The sequence below is a fragment of the Vulpes vulpes genome, chromosome 2 (genome assembly GCF_048418805.1).
Source record: "Vulpes vulpes isolate BD-2025 chromosome 2, VulVul3, whole genome shotgun sequence".
NCBI lineage: Eukaryota > Metazoa > Chordata > Mammalia > Carnivora > Canidae > Vulpes > Vulpes vulpes.
Window position 1 is genome coordinate 65,409,702 of NC_132781.1, and position 12,445 is coordinate 65,422,146.

The 12,445-nt window shown below is 38.2% G+C and overlaps 1 pseudogene; it reads left to right on the forward strand.

Annotated features, from left to right (window-relative positions):
• Positions 1-1,490: 1,490 nt before the first annotated feature.
• LOC112923640 (UDP-glucuronosyltransferase 2B31-like) lies at positions 1,491-10,996 on the forward strand (annotated as a pseudogene).
• Positions 10,997-12,445: the final 1,449 nt, after the last annotated feature.

The window sequence follows — 12,445 nt, forward strand, 5'->3', positions numbered from 1 at the left end:
ATTGTGTAAGACTAATGAACCGCAGAATTCTTCCTCTGAAACCAATAATACATTAGCTGTTAATTAATTGGACTTAGATAAAATTAACATCAAAAACAAAAGTCCTCAACAAAATGCAAGTAAGCCAAATCCAGGAATATGCAAAAGAAATCATACACCAAGGAAAACTGGGATTTATCCCAGGAATGCAAAAGGTGCTTTTACAGTTCAAAACCGATTATTCCTACACCCTATACCAAGAGATTGAAAAACAAAGACCGCATGATTATCTCAATAAATGCAGAAAAACATTACAAAATCCAATACCCTTGTGATAAAAATACCCAGTAAACTACTGAGAGAAATGAACTTTCTCAAATGGATAAAAGGCATCTGCAAAAACCCCACTGCTGACAGCATACTTTATGGTTAAGACTAAATGCTTTCTTTCTAAGATAACAAAGGAGAATAGGACATCGATTAGGACATGCACCCTCAACGCTTCTCTTCAACAGTTGTACTGAAGGTTCAAACCAAAATGACTAGCCAAGAAAATAAGATAAAGAAATCCACGTTGGAAAGGAAGACATCGCACTATTTCAATGGGGAGGTGACAGGATCCTATATGGAGAAAAACCCTGGGAATTCACTAGAAAATATACAATACACAACTGCAATAAACAATCCAGAATGAAATTAAGAAGACAATCCCCAATATAGCACCATCAAAAGAAAAAAAGGCCTCATAAATTTCACAAGGAAAGGGTAAAGTCTGTACTAGGGAAACTACAAAACATTGCAGGAAGATACTTTAAAATTTCTAAAAGGAAGACACCGCATATTCATGGATTTAAACAACATTGTTGTAATAGTAATTCTCCACAAATCGATACACAGTCCAACCCAATCTCTATCGCTATCACAATCCCAGCGGACCCTTTTACAATGGATTGACAAGCCAGTCTCAAATTTATATAGATATTTCAAGGGACCTAAAAGTAGTCCCACAACCTTTATATAACTTTGAATAAAAATGGAGGAATTACAATGATTCAGTGATTTAAAATCACTGATTGATTTTAAAAATAACTACACTGCACCGGGTGTTGTCTGTAAGTGATGAATCACTACGTCCTACACGTGAAACTAATATTACACTGTATGTTAACTAACTGGAATTTAAATAAAAAGTCGGAAGAGGAAAACTAATGATAAATTACAGTAATCAGGAGAGCGGGACACAGGCACAGAGATAAGCATATGGATCCACAGAATAGATTTCAGAACCCAGGAATATTCTCACACACTGATGGCTGATTCATTTTTGACAAGGAAATGAACACTCTTTTGAATAAATTCTGGAAAAACTGATCATCCACATGTAAAAGATTGAAGCTGGACACCCTCTCTCAAGCCATATGCAAAAACTACTCAAAATGGACCAAACATCTAAATGAAGAAGGAAGGCACAAGTAATGACAACAGGGAACAGGAATTTGAAAAGAAGCAAAATGTCCATGAAATGGGTTTCAGTTTTGCTGCTGCTCCAGCTGAGCTGTTCCTTTAGCTCTGGGGGTCGTCCCGGAAAGGTGCTGGTGTGGCCACAGAATACAGCCATTGGATCAATATAAAGGCCATCCTGGAAGAACTTGTCCAGAGGGGTCGTGAAGTGACTGTTCTGACATCTTCAGCTTCCATTCTTCTTGGTCCCAACAAACAATCTGCTAGTAAATTTGAGACATACCCTACATCTCTGACGAACAAGGATACTGAGGTTACTATGACGCAACTGGCCAATAGATGGATACGTGATCTCCCAAAACATACATTTTGGACACGTTTTGCACTAATGCCAGAAACCCTTTGGAAATGTTCTGGTTGTCTTGATAAACTGTACAGATGCGCCTTTAAACAAGAAACTCATGACATAACGACAAGGATCAGAGTTCAATGTCATTCTTGCAGACGCTGTGGGACCCTGCGGGGAGCTGCTGGCTGAGCTCCTTAAGATACCTTTAGTGTACACTCTCCGTTTCTCTGCATTTGAGAAACACAGTGGAGGACTTCCTCGCCCTCCATCCCACGTAGCTGTTATTCGGTCAGAATCAACTGATCAAATGACATTCGTGGAGAGAGTAAAAATACGTGCTATATGTGCTTTATTTTGACTTTTGTTTCCAAACATTTAATGAGAGGAGTTGGGATCAGTTTTACAGTGAAGTCTTAGGTAAGTCAGGGTTTTTATTCTTTTTCTATTTAAATATTTTACTTATTTATTTGAGAGGGAGAGAGAGAGAGAGAACCCAAGCATGGGGAGCAGCAGGCCGAAGGAGAGGGAGACGCAGGCTCCCTGCTGAGCAAGGAGCCCAATGCTGGACTCAATCCCAGGAGCGTGGGATTATGACCTGAGCCAAAGGCAGACGCTTAACCCATTGAGCTACCCAGGCTCTCCTCAGTCATGTCTTTAATTGGTAGCGGGAAATCTTAATTCTCCTAGTGCCTAGGAAGGTGACTTTGTACAACGTCAAAGGGAATTGTCTTTTATAAGTCAAATGATGGAGTGAATATATGAAGTGATCTCTCAAGCTCCCAAATACCATGGAATGCTTAAATTCTAAGGTCAGGTAGAATCCTGTGGTCCACTGCTAATACAAAACGCTCCCAAGAAGTATAACCTACAAACGGAAGCACTGAGGAGTTCTTTGAGCGATCACACATGCGTTCTTGTTTCTTTGTGTGTAACAGGCTGCGCTGTAAGGAGGAGTTTTAGGTCCACAGCAATATTAAGTAGAGCTTGATCTTATATGCCCTGGCGCCTCGCGTGCATTGCCTCCTGTATCCCGCGGCAGAGGAATACGGAGTGTGTTACAATCCAGGAAACCGTATGGACAGATCATTATGCTCCAAAGTCCATAGTTCATGTGAAGGTTCATTCTTGGGGTTGTACATTTGATGAGTCTGGAAATAGTTGTAATATTATGTATCCACCACTCTATTTGTACAGAGTAGTTTCAGTGCCCTAAACATTCTCTGTGCCCTTCCTAGTCATTCTACATATAAATTCTATTATACTTTTTTCATCTTTAATAGAAAGCATTAGGGATTTCATGAAGTATCGTTATCAAAGAAGACCTGTAGACTCAGGATTTACATATTTCTAGCACAACTGTCTATGGAGCATTGAAGGAAATTGTGTCCTCCTTGTTTTAGTTTCACTTAAAAATTAAACTGAGTTGCCAAATTATCTGAAGGACGGACTCCTTCACAATTGAAAGTCTGGACTCCCAGACTCAGGAGCCTATAAGGTAAAGTTTCTAACGACTACATACATATTCCTTAAGTAAGTACTTAAATTTTGTTCAAGTATGGACACACATGTTATTAGTCTATATTTTTTTTTCAAAATTATGGCTTTCCATTAAAGAAAAAAATGAGCTAAGATTAAGGGTGAACATGCCTATTTGCAGACATTATGATAATTTCCAGCCGCCTTTTTAAAAGGATTTTATTTATTTATTCATGAAAGACACAGAAAGAGAGGCAGGGACCTAGTCAGAGGGAGAAGCAGGCTCCTCGAGTTCCCAGCTGCTTTGATAAATATTTTTATTTAATACACAAATATTATTAAGCTCTTAACATGAACCAAATAGAGTAATGGCCATACCCTCAAAAACCTCGCAATATACTTGGAAAATCTAGAATCAAATAGCTTGCTAATATATAGACAGTAGACTAGAGTACTCTAGGGAAAACTGTTTCCACGAGTGTGGGTAGGGTTCATTGATTGAGGAGTTGAAATCAGTTTTCACATTTGCATTTGTTACTTTCACAGCTTCCCAGAATACATAAATGCATGTTAAATATTTTAGCGGCTTAGGTTTAATGAGTCTGTTGCACTTTTTCTTTTGTATATATATTTATAAACAATATACATATTTACATATTTTTATTTTCAAACCACAGACACTTTTAAACACTTTTGGCTAAGTCATTTCAAGCTCCTTTCAGAAAATTACCTGGTATATTCACATAACAATATTCCTGTTTCCTCTACCTTTTGCTTGCTCTATTTCCCATCAGGAAGACCCACTACAATATCGGAGATAATGAGGAAAGCTGATACATACTGGGATTTGGAATTTCCTCACCCACTCCTCCACATTTGTTGGAGGCCTCCACTGCAAACCTCCCAAACCCCTGCTGACGGTAACCTGTATCTGTTTGTTTTGCTTTGGTTACTTTTTACTTTGCATTGTCAGTAGAAATGATTCTGTATCCTTTATTCAGAATGTCTGATTACAGTGAGAAAGATATGGGAAGCTGGGTAAAATGACCTGATAATTAGAAATGTAAATATTTCAATATCATTACAATATGTGAATTTCATTATTATTGCAAAATAACATTATACCTGGAGACTTTGGGAACAGGGTTCGGTTAAGTTAAGGCCTTCATTATCCTACACACAAGAAAGTATCAATCATTCATTCAGAGAATATTCTTAAAGTGACTAGCATAGTTCAGACGTAAGTGCTGGATATTCAGAGAACAGCGTAGACACAAATTTCCAGCCATATGCACCTGACATTCTACTTGGAAAGAATTTAAGCCTGTGATTAAAACTATGTGAGAAGTGTTATAATAAGGAAAAACCACAATACTGAAGAACATCTAGCAGGGATCATAGGAAGTACCTCATACCATTGCTACCTGAGATCTGAAGGATGTACAGTTGTAAGAGGAAGAGATGGGGAGAGTGGAAGACTACCAAAAATAAATCAGGTAGAGTAATAATGACATTTCCTGAGAAGTCTGAGTTTTGTCTGGTAGAAAGAGGCTGAATAAAGAGGCAGATGATGCTAGAGAAGTATGTGAGAGGCAAATAATTACGAGGATTTTGAAGTATCTACTAAGGGCATTAGGGAGCTAAGGAAAAGGAGAAAAGAGGTGTGAAAAGGGAAAGAAATCTACGATCAGATTTGCTTTTTCAAAAGGCTCTCAAGACGCAATCACTGGATTGGACAGCAGAGGGGCAAGAGTGAAAGAGAACCAGTTAGGAGGTCGTTGCAAGAGTTCAGGTAACATGACAGAAGAACCGGACATTAAAGATATGACTATGCCTACTCTCTACAATGCCAGATAGCCTCATATTTCTATCCAATGAGATAACTACTTAACATTTACAAAATTTTTGAAATTTCTCTGGCACATATTGATACAGAAGGAATATGAAGTACCGTCATGATTTTGTTACTATTATGTTATTAATAACCCAAACTGTGTCAGACTAATTTGATATGATTCCGCATTAAACAAGAACTGGTTTCCAAAAGATAAAGATGGCATTTTCTAGCATAGTCATAGAGAATAGATATTCTGTGCAGTACTTAAGAGTAAGTGTGTAGTTTGGCAACCAGATGAGGGCATTGAAACGCTCAAGGTATTCGGTAAGAGTTAAGGCTCTTAACCAGTATTCTAGCTTACAGGGAAGACCATTCCCCAATAATATTGCGTGTGCCCTAACAAAATTGGCAGCCAAACCCAAAATTACTTGGCCTCTTTACAGCCTTTAAATAATTCCTCATCTGTGATCCCAGACTTTGACATTTAGAGCATAAAATGGATTAGCTTTTATTGGAGTAAGTCCGTATACCATATACCAAACCTGTATGAAATTTCAGTAAAGATCCCATAGGGAACAAAGTTCTAGATATCATAGCTTCCTGTCAGTCAGCATGATCAAAGAGAAAATGGACATTGTGTGTATAATAAGGATTATACATTCTGCACACTTGTTACATTTCTACACTTCTATCTGAAAACTGCCTAGAGACTAAAATTACAAAGTAATGCTGTTAGTACATAGAATGATATTCCTTATGAGAGAAAGAATCTATATGTTTTAAATTGATGGCCTATCTTTAAGATACTAATAGACAATCAGCATCCTTTACTCAACTATTAATTGACCTATTAAGAGATCCTTTTTGTCTACCATTTGATTGGCAACAACATAAAACTGAAATCTTGTTCAAGGGTTAATGCAATTTCTCTTGATTACAAATTATTTAGGCCACCTGTGGAAACTTTCACAAGGGTAAAGGCCAAGGTAAGATTAGGGAAAGTTCTATTCAATCTATACCTATTCTTGAGAGATGTCCCCTTCACACTAAGATAAGGTGACTACATCAGTAGGAGTGGAAAAAGAGGAAGAAGAAGAAGAGGACAAGGAGAAGGATGAATAGATGTATAATCATAATGATTAGTAACAGTAGCTGCTGTTATTAAGTTGCAAAATAAGATCTGATTCCAAGTCAATGATTGTGAAGCCTGTCTAATATTCTTTATTATATAAAATAAATTCTTCTTCTAAACAACTTGCCTTCCATTGGTTATTAGGATCCCAGGATATTTCCATACTCTTCATTTAAGAAATAAGACATTTGGAAAATTGCAATAAGAATCTTTAAATGTGCTTATGCACTTTGGGGTGCCTGGGTGGCTCAGTCAGTAAGTAACCGCCTCTTGATTGTGGCTCAGTCTGTGATCTCAGCATCATGAGGTGCAGCCCCAAATCAGGCCCTGTGCTGAGTGTGGAACCTGCTTAGGATTCTCTCTCTCCCTCTCCCTCAGCCCCTCCCACCACTCATGTGCATGCTTGCTCTCTCTCTCTCAAAAAAAAACAAAAGTCTATACATTTTGACTTCATAATATGCACATATAAAACTATACAGAGAAAAATAATCAAAATGTGCAAAAATGTATATATTGTTCACACCAAGGATAAACGTGGATGGAGACTAGGGAGTGAATCTTACTTCCTTTTTTATTCTCTTTCAAGCTTTTCCAAATGTTCTTTCAATAAACCCATGTTATTTACTTTTATAAGAATGTTATAGAATCAGAACGACTAGTCTAAGTCAGTGATGAACCGAAAGAAAGATTATAGGGAGCCATAGAGAACCATCTTCTACAGCATGGTTGAAGAAGGCTATCAGCAGGGAGCTAATGAGACAAAACATTGAACATAGGTAACTATCAATGTTGCTACAGGTTACTGTCTCCCAGAGATCATGAGGATGCCAAATGTTAGTCATAGGAGAGTAGAGTGACCATCATGTGAAACTAATATCATTAGGGTGGAATTATACTTTTTTAAAAGATTGTATGAAAAGAAAATAAAAGATTGTATGTATGTACGTATGTATGTATGTATGTATGTATGTATGTATGTATGTTTGTATTTAAGCAGGGGGTGGGCAGAGACAGAGGGAGAGAGAGAGAATCCCAAGCAGACTTTCTGCTGAGGGCAGGATCCTATTGGGGGGGGGGGGGGGACCTCACGACACTGAGATCATGACCTGTGCTGAAATTGGGACTGGAACACTTAAATGACTGAACCACTCAGGCACCCCTGGGTAGAATCCTACTTTGGCAGTAGTCTCTGGACACCATATAGTCTACAAGGTCAACGTTTGAAAACTTTTTCTTTATTCTATTTTTTAAAAAAGCTTTTAGAGAAGCTGTAGAACAATGAGAAAGAATGAGAAAGCATACTCTTTGTATTGGAAGGATTAATCATTATTTTCCAGAGAGAAAATAAGAAATAATGAATTTAAAACAGAAAGACCAAAAGAAAACAAAACGAAACCAAAAAGGTAAACGTAGTATTGACAAGATAACCAGGAAATTTTGGCTCCTTTCCATTTCTTTCTCTCCTTTCTTTATTTCTTCTTTCCTTTTTTTGGTAGGAGAGTGCATTGAGCAATGAGGAATTACTCTAGCATACAAAGTAGCAAATATTCTTAAATTGGCAAGGATCTGGGACTACAAGCCAGAATAATTACAAAACAATTCCAGTAGAACACGGCTTTACCAAGAGCTTTATATAGTCTGAATTGAGCTACTCAGGAGGGTGACCACATCTCTGCTAAGCCCTGCTGTACCTCTGCCACTGTGGTGCAAGTGCTCCCCAGGGCACTCACTGTGGGGATGACCAGGGCCCCTCCCCTCACTGCCAGTAATGCATAGCACATTCTAATGAGACACCAATTACACAATATGATTTCAGGGCAAAAGATGTCATACTTAAGGAAGACAAAAATATGATTATTGAAGTAAGTTACTATATATTTCTGGAGTGTCAATAGGAATCACAGGACTACTTTATGCAAATTCCAAAAGGAGAACCCAATGCGTGTACGACAGCACGTCTTAACCTCTAATCCTTAAAGAGCGTTTTAATAGGAGAGCTTGGGAAATGCTGACAAAGTTTAACGTTAGGTATAGATGATGAAGCTAAGAGAAAAAGGATATAAAGTCATCTCAATCACAATATGATTTTTTTTTAGTGCTCATAGTCAAAGAAATAAAATACCAATGACTAAAGAAAAGCAACTTTTCAGAAAACCTGCCTAGACTAAACACAAGGAGTTTAATAGGACTATAATAATAAATAAGTGAAGGTGAGTTCATATCCTATTGTGTGGCCTCCTTTCAGGAATCTATGTCAGTCACGGATGACATTATAAAGAATCCAGGTATAATACCACACATCTAAGAGCACTTCCTCCTTGATACTGCATACCGGCTCTCCTTTGTTTCTTGCTTGTGCATACAAACACACACATCCACATAGAAACACACACTCATATGTAGAAATATACTGATAAAGGAAATCAATCTCATATCAATTGTATACTCCAAAGGAAAGAGGGATTAGATCTATTATAAATAACACTGATGAAAAGGGGATGGAGGCTCCTGAAAAGGTAAAAATAGAATTACCATTTGGTCCAGCAATAAGACTTATGGGTCCATATCCAAAAAGAATTGAAATTAGGACACCCATCTTCCTGACGTCACTATTCACGACAGCCACAAGGTAGAAACGACCCAAGTGTCCATTGATGAAGAGATCAGTCGATGAAATGCCGTATATGCACACAATGGAATAATACTCAGAAGAAAATTTTAACATGTGCCATCACGAATGAACCTTAGGACATTATGCTGAGTGAAATGGGCCATTTACAAAAAGACAAATACTGTATGATACCAGTTCTAGAGGAATCTAGACTGGTCAGATTCATAAAAATAGAAAGGAGAGTGATGGTTGCCAGGGAATGTGAAGGGAGATATGGGGCATTATGCTATAACAGGTTTAAAGTTCCATTTTTGCCAGAAGAGAAAGTTCCGGAGACTGGATGCACCACAAAGTGAATATAGTTAACACTACTGATCTATATACTTAAGAATGTTTAAAATGGTAAATTTTATGTTATACCTATTTTACCACAATAAAAAAATCCATTACTTTAATAACTCCTGCTAATACATGATTCAGTTGTTCGTAGCAATCTTTGCAAGAGTAGTTTCCCCGCTGTTATTCTTTTATGATGGAGCAAATCTTTCCCCACAGGAAATGGAAGAATTTGCCAGAGTTCTGGAGAAAATGGGATTGTGGTGTTTACTCTGGGGTCAGTGGTCAGTAACATGACAGAAGAAAGGGTCAATGTAATTGCATCAGCCCTGCCCAGAGTCCACAAAAGGTTACATAAAGTACATTATAGTGGACAAGCACTGAAAAGGTTCTGGGGCGCCTCGGTGTCTCAGTGGTTGGGCGTCTGCCTTTGGCTCAGGGCCTGACCCAGGGTCTGGGGATCGAGTCCCGCATCACGCTCTCTGTGAGGAGCCCGCTTCTCCCTCTGTCTGTGTCTCTCATGAATAAATAAATAAAATTTAAAAAAAAATTTCTGTAAAGGTTCTGATCATTCAAATGTAATGCATGAAAATGAAAGGTAAACTATTATGATAGCTCCAATTTATCTCAGGTATCAGGCGGGACCCGGAGCAGCTCGGAGGGGCTGGACCGCCAGGAGCCCAGAGGCTGGGGACACAGCCCAGGATCCGGTGCTCCGCCAAGACAGACGGAGGCCAGGAGGGCCAAGGACAGCAAGGACACCCCTGCCAGGGCAGCCCCGGCTGTGCAGGTCAGCGCCCCCAGTCCCAGAGCATCCAGGCCCCTGCAGACTGGGAGCTGCGGTCGTTACTGCGGGAGCTGACTCCAGGGCTGGAGAGCTGGCCACCGACACCGACACCGTTGTTGTTCCTCCTGGGGCCTCACAGGGTGAACAACCCCCCACTGAGCCTCACAGTGGCCTCACAAGATAAACAAACTAAACAGCTCCCACTGAGCCATGCACCAGGCAGGGGGCTGAGCAGCTTCCCCAGGTGCTCACACCTGAGAATCAGCACAGCAGGCCCCTCCCCCAGAAGACCACCTGGAAGGAAGGGGAAAAGCAAGTTATTGACCAACCCACACTGGAAAATTCCAGGGGAAGTCGAGGGATTTACAGTATACAGAATCAGAGGATATTCCCCCTTGTTTTTTGTTTTCTGTTTGCATTCCCCCCACTTTTTTTTTCTTTTCTTCTCTTCTTTTTCTTTCTCTTTTTTTTTTTTCTTTTCTTTTCTCTCTTCTCTCTTTTTCTCCTATTCCCAGTACAACTTGTTTTTGGCCACTCTGCAATGAGCAAAATGACTAGAAGGAGAAAAACTCACCTCAAAAGAAAGAATCACAAAAAGTCCTCTCTCCCACAGAGTTACAAAATTTGGATTACAATTAAATGTCAGAAAGCCAATTCAGAAACACTATTATAAAGCTACTGGTGGCTCTAAAACTTTTTTACTGAAAAATTGATTATATTTTCATTATTTGAATAGATTTTTTAATGAAATGTAATTTACATACCATAAAATTCACCTGTTTAAAGTATAAAATTCAAATATATACAGCATGTTTACAAAGCTATGAATTCATCCCCACAACATAAATTTAGAACATTTCCATCACCCTAAAAAGAAACCGTATATGTCTTAGAAGTCATTTTCCATTCTTCTGACCCAAGCAACCATTAATTAAATTTACGTCTCTGTTGATTAGCCTTTCTGGACAGTCATACAAATGGAATCTACCACCATCCATGGTCTTCTGAAACTGGCTTCTTTTATGTAGCACAATGGACTTTATTTTAATGTTTTTAATTTATTAAGGTCAAACCCTTGCCTAAGGTAAAACTTTACTCTTGAAGTTTTCCATCTGCAATCCATACATCTTATGGAAAAGACATGGGCCAATGTATAAAATTTCTTCACACCATTTCCTCATAGAGTAGTGTTTCATATCTCATTATCACTGAAAATTCTAGGCCACATAACAGTTGGAAAAACTATGGAAGAAATGCAGGATAATGTGGATATAGACACTATAAAACATTCTCTCCCAGTCTTTCTCAGTTGAGGCAAAGTATTGCCTGGTTGTTGCATCTCGTACTGTAAACAAGTGTCCCTTTGCCATTATATTTTATGACACTTTTCTTAATTTTTGTGCTTTTTCTATGTGATTTCACTGTTTAGAATGGCCCCTGACGACAGTGCAGAATACTTTGTAGAGTTCCTAAGAAGAAGCAAAAAGATGTGCCTCAGGGAGAAAACATATTGTTAGCTAAGCTTGCTCAGTTCCATTAGTTATAGGACCATTGGCTATGAGTTTAATGGTAATAAATCAATAATACATATTAAATAAGGTGTCTTGAAACAGATAAGCATACAAAACAGGGCGATGTGTGTATCGACTCATGAAAAGGTGAGGAGAAGCTGGTAGGACCCTAACCCTCTATTTCCCCTGGGAGGAATGAGTCAGTGTTTGCTAACATGTTCTGTATAAAACATGAGTACTGTGATAATAAGAATTCACTAAATAGGTAAGGCCTTTACCTAGTGTCAAGAACATAGTGCTTAATAAATATTAGCTATTATGGTTTCACCTTTTATCAGTGCCTCCTTTGAATAAGAGAATCAATGTTTCAAAACCAAAAAATAAGATTAAAATGTTAAAATCTGTTTGAAAAGAAGAAAAAACATTACAGTCTCACCAGTAATCTAAACTGGAAGCATCCTTCCTGACATATACATATGAGATAAGAATTTCACAGCACAAAACAGCACAGATCATTGTAGTCTGATAATACAATTCATGGAAATAAGTCTCTCGCAGGAATTATTTGTTCTGGTGCATTAAAACTCATTCAATGGTGGATAAATTCGATAATTTTATTTGATTCAATTAACATGCCTCCTATCACTAGCAAAGCTTGAGAACAAATACAATAAGTAAGATATCAAGGAGGAAATATCCAGTTTAATATTAACCTACACAACAAGCCACAGAGTTAGAAATATCCAAAGTTTTCAATAACTTTATGTCGTGGACTCCAGTTAGTTTATATATACATTAATCGGATGTCTTATCTGTTAAATCACACACTCAAGGGAGTAAAATCCATTCAACATATAGAGTTTATGAGCAAAATCTGTCACATTCATTATAATCATGGCATTAGTTCCCTCAAATTATCTGGGCCAGGATCAGAAATAGAATCAAATTTATATCCAAGATTTAATC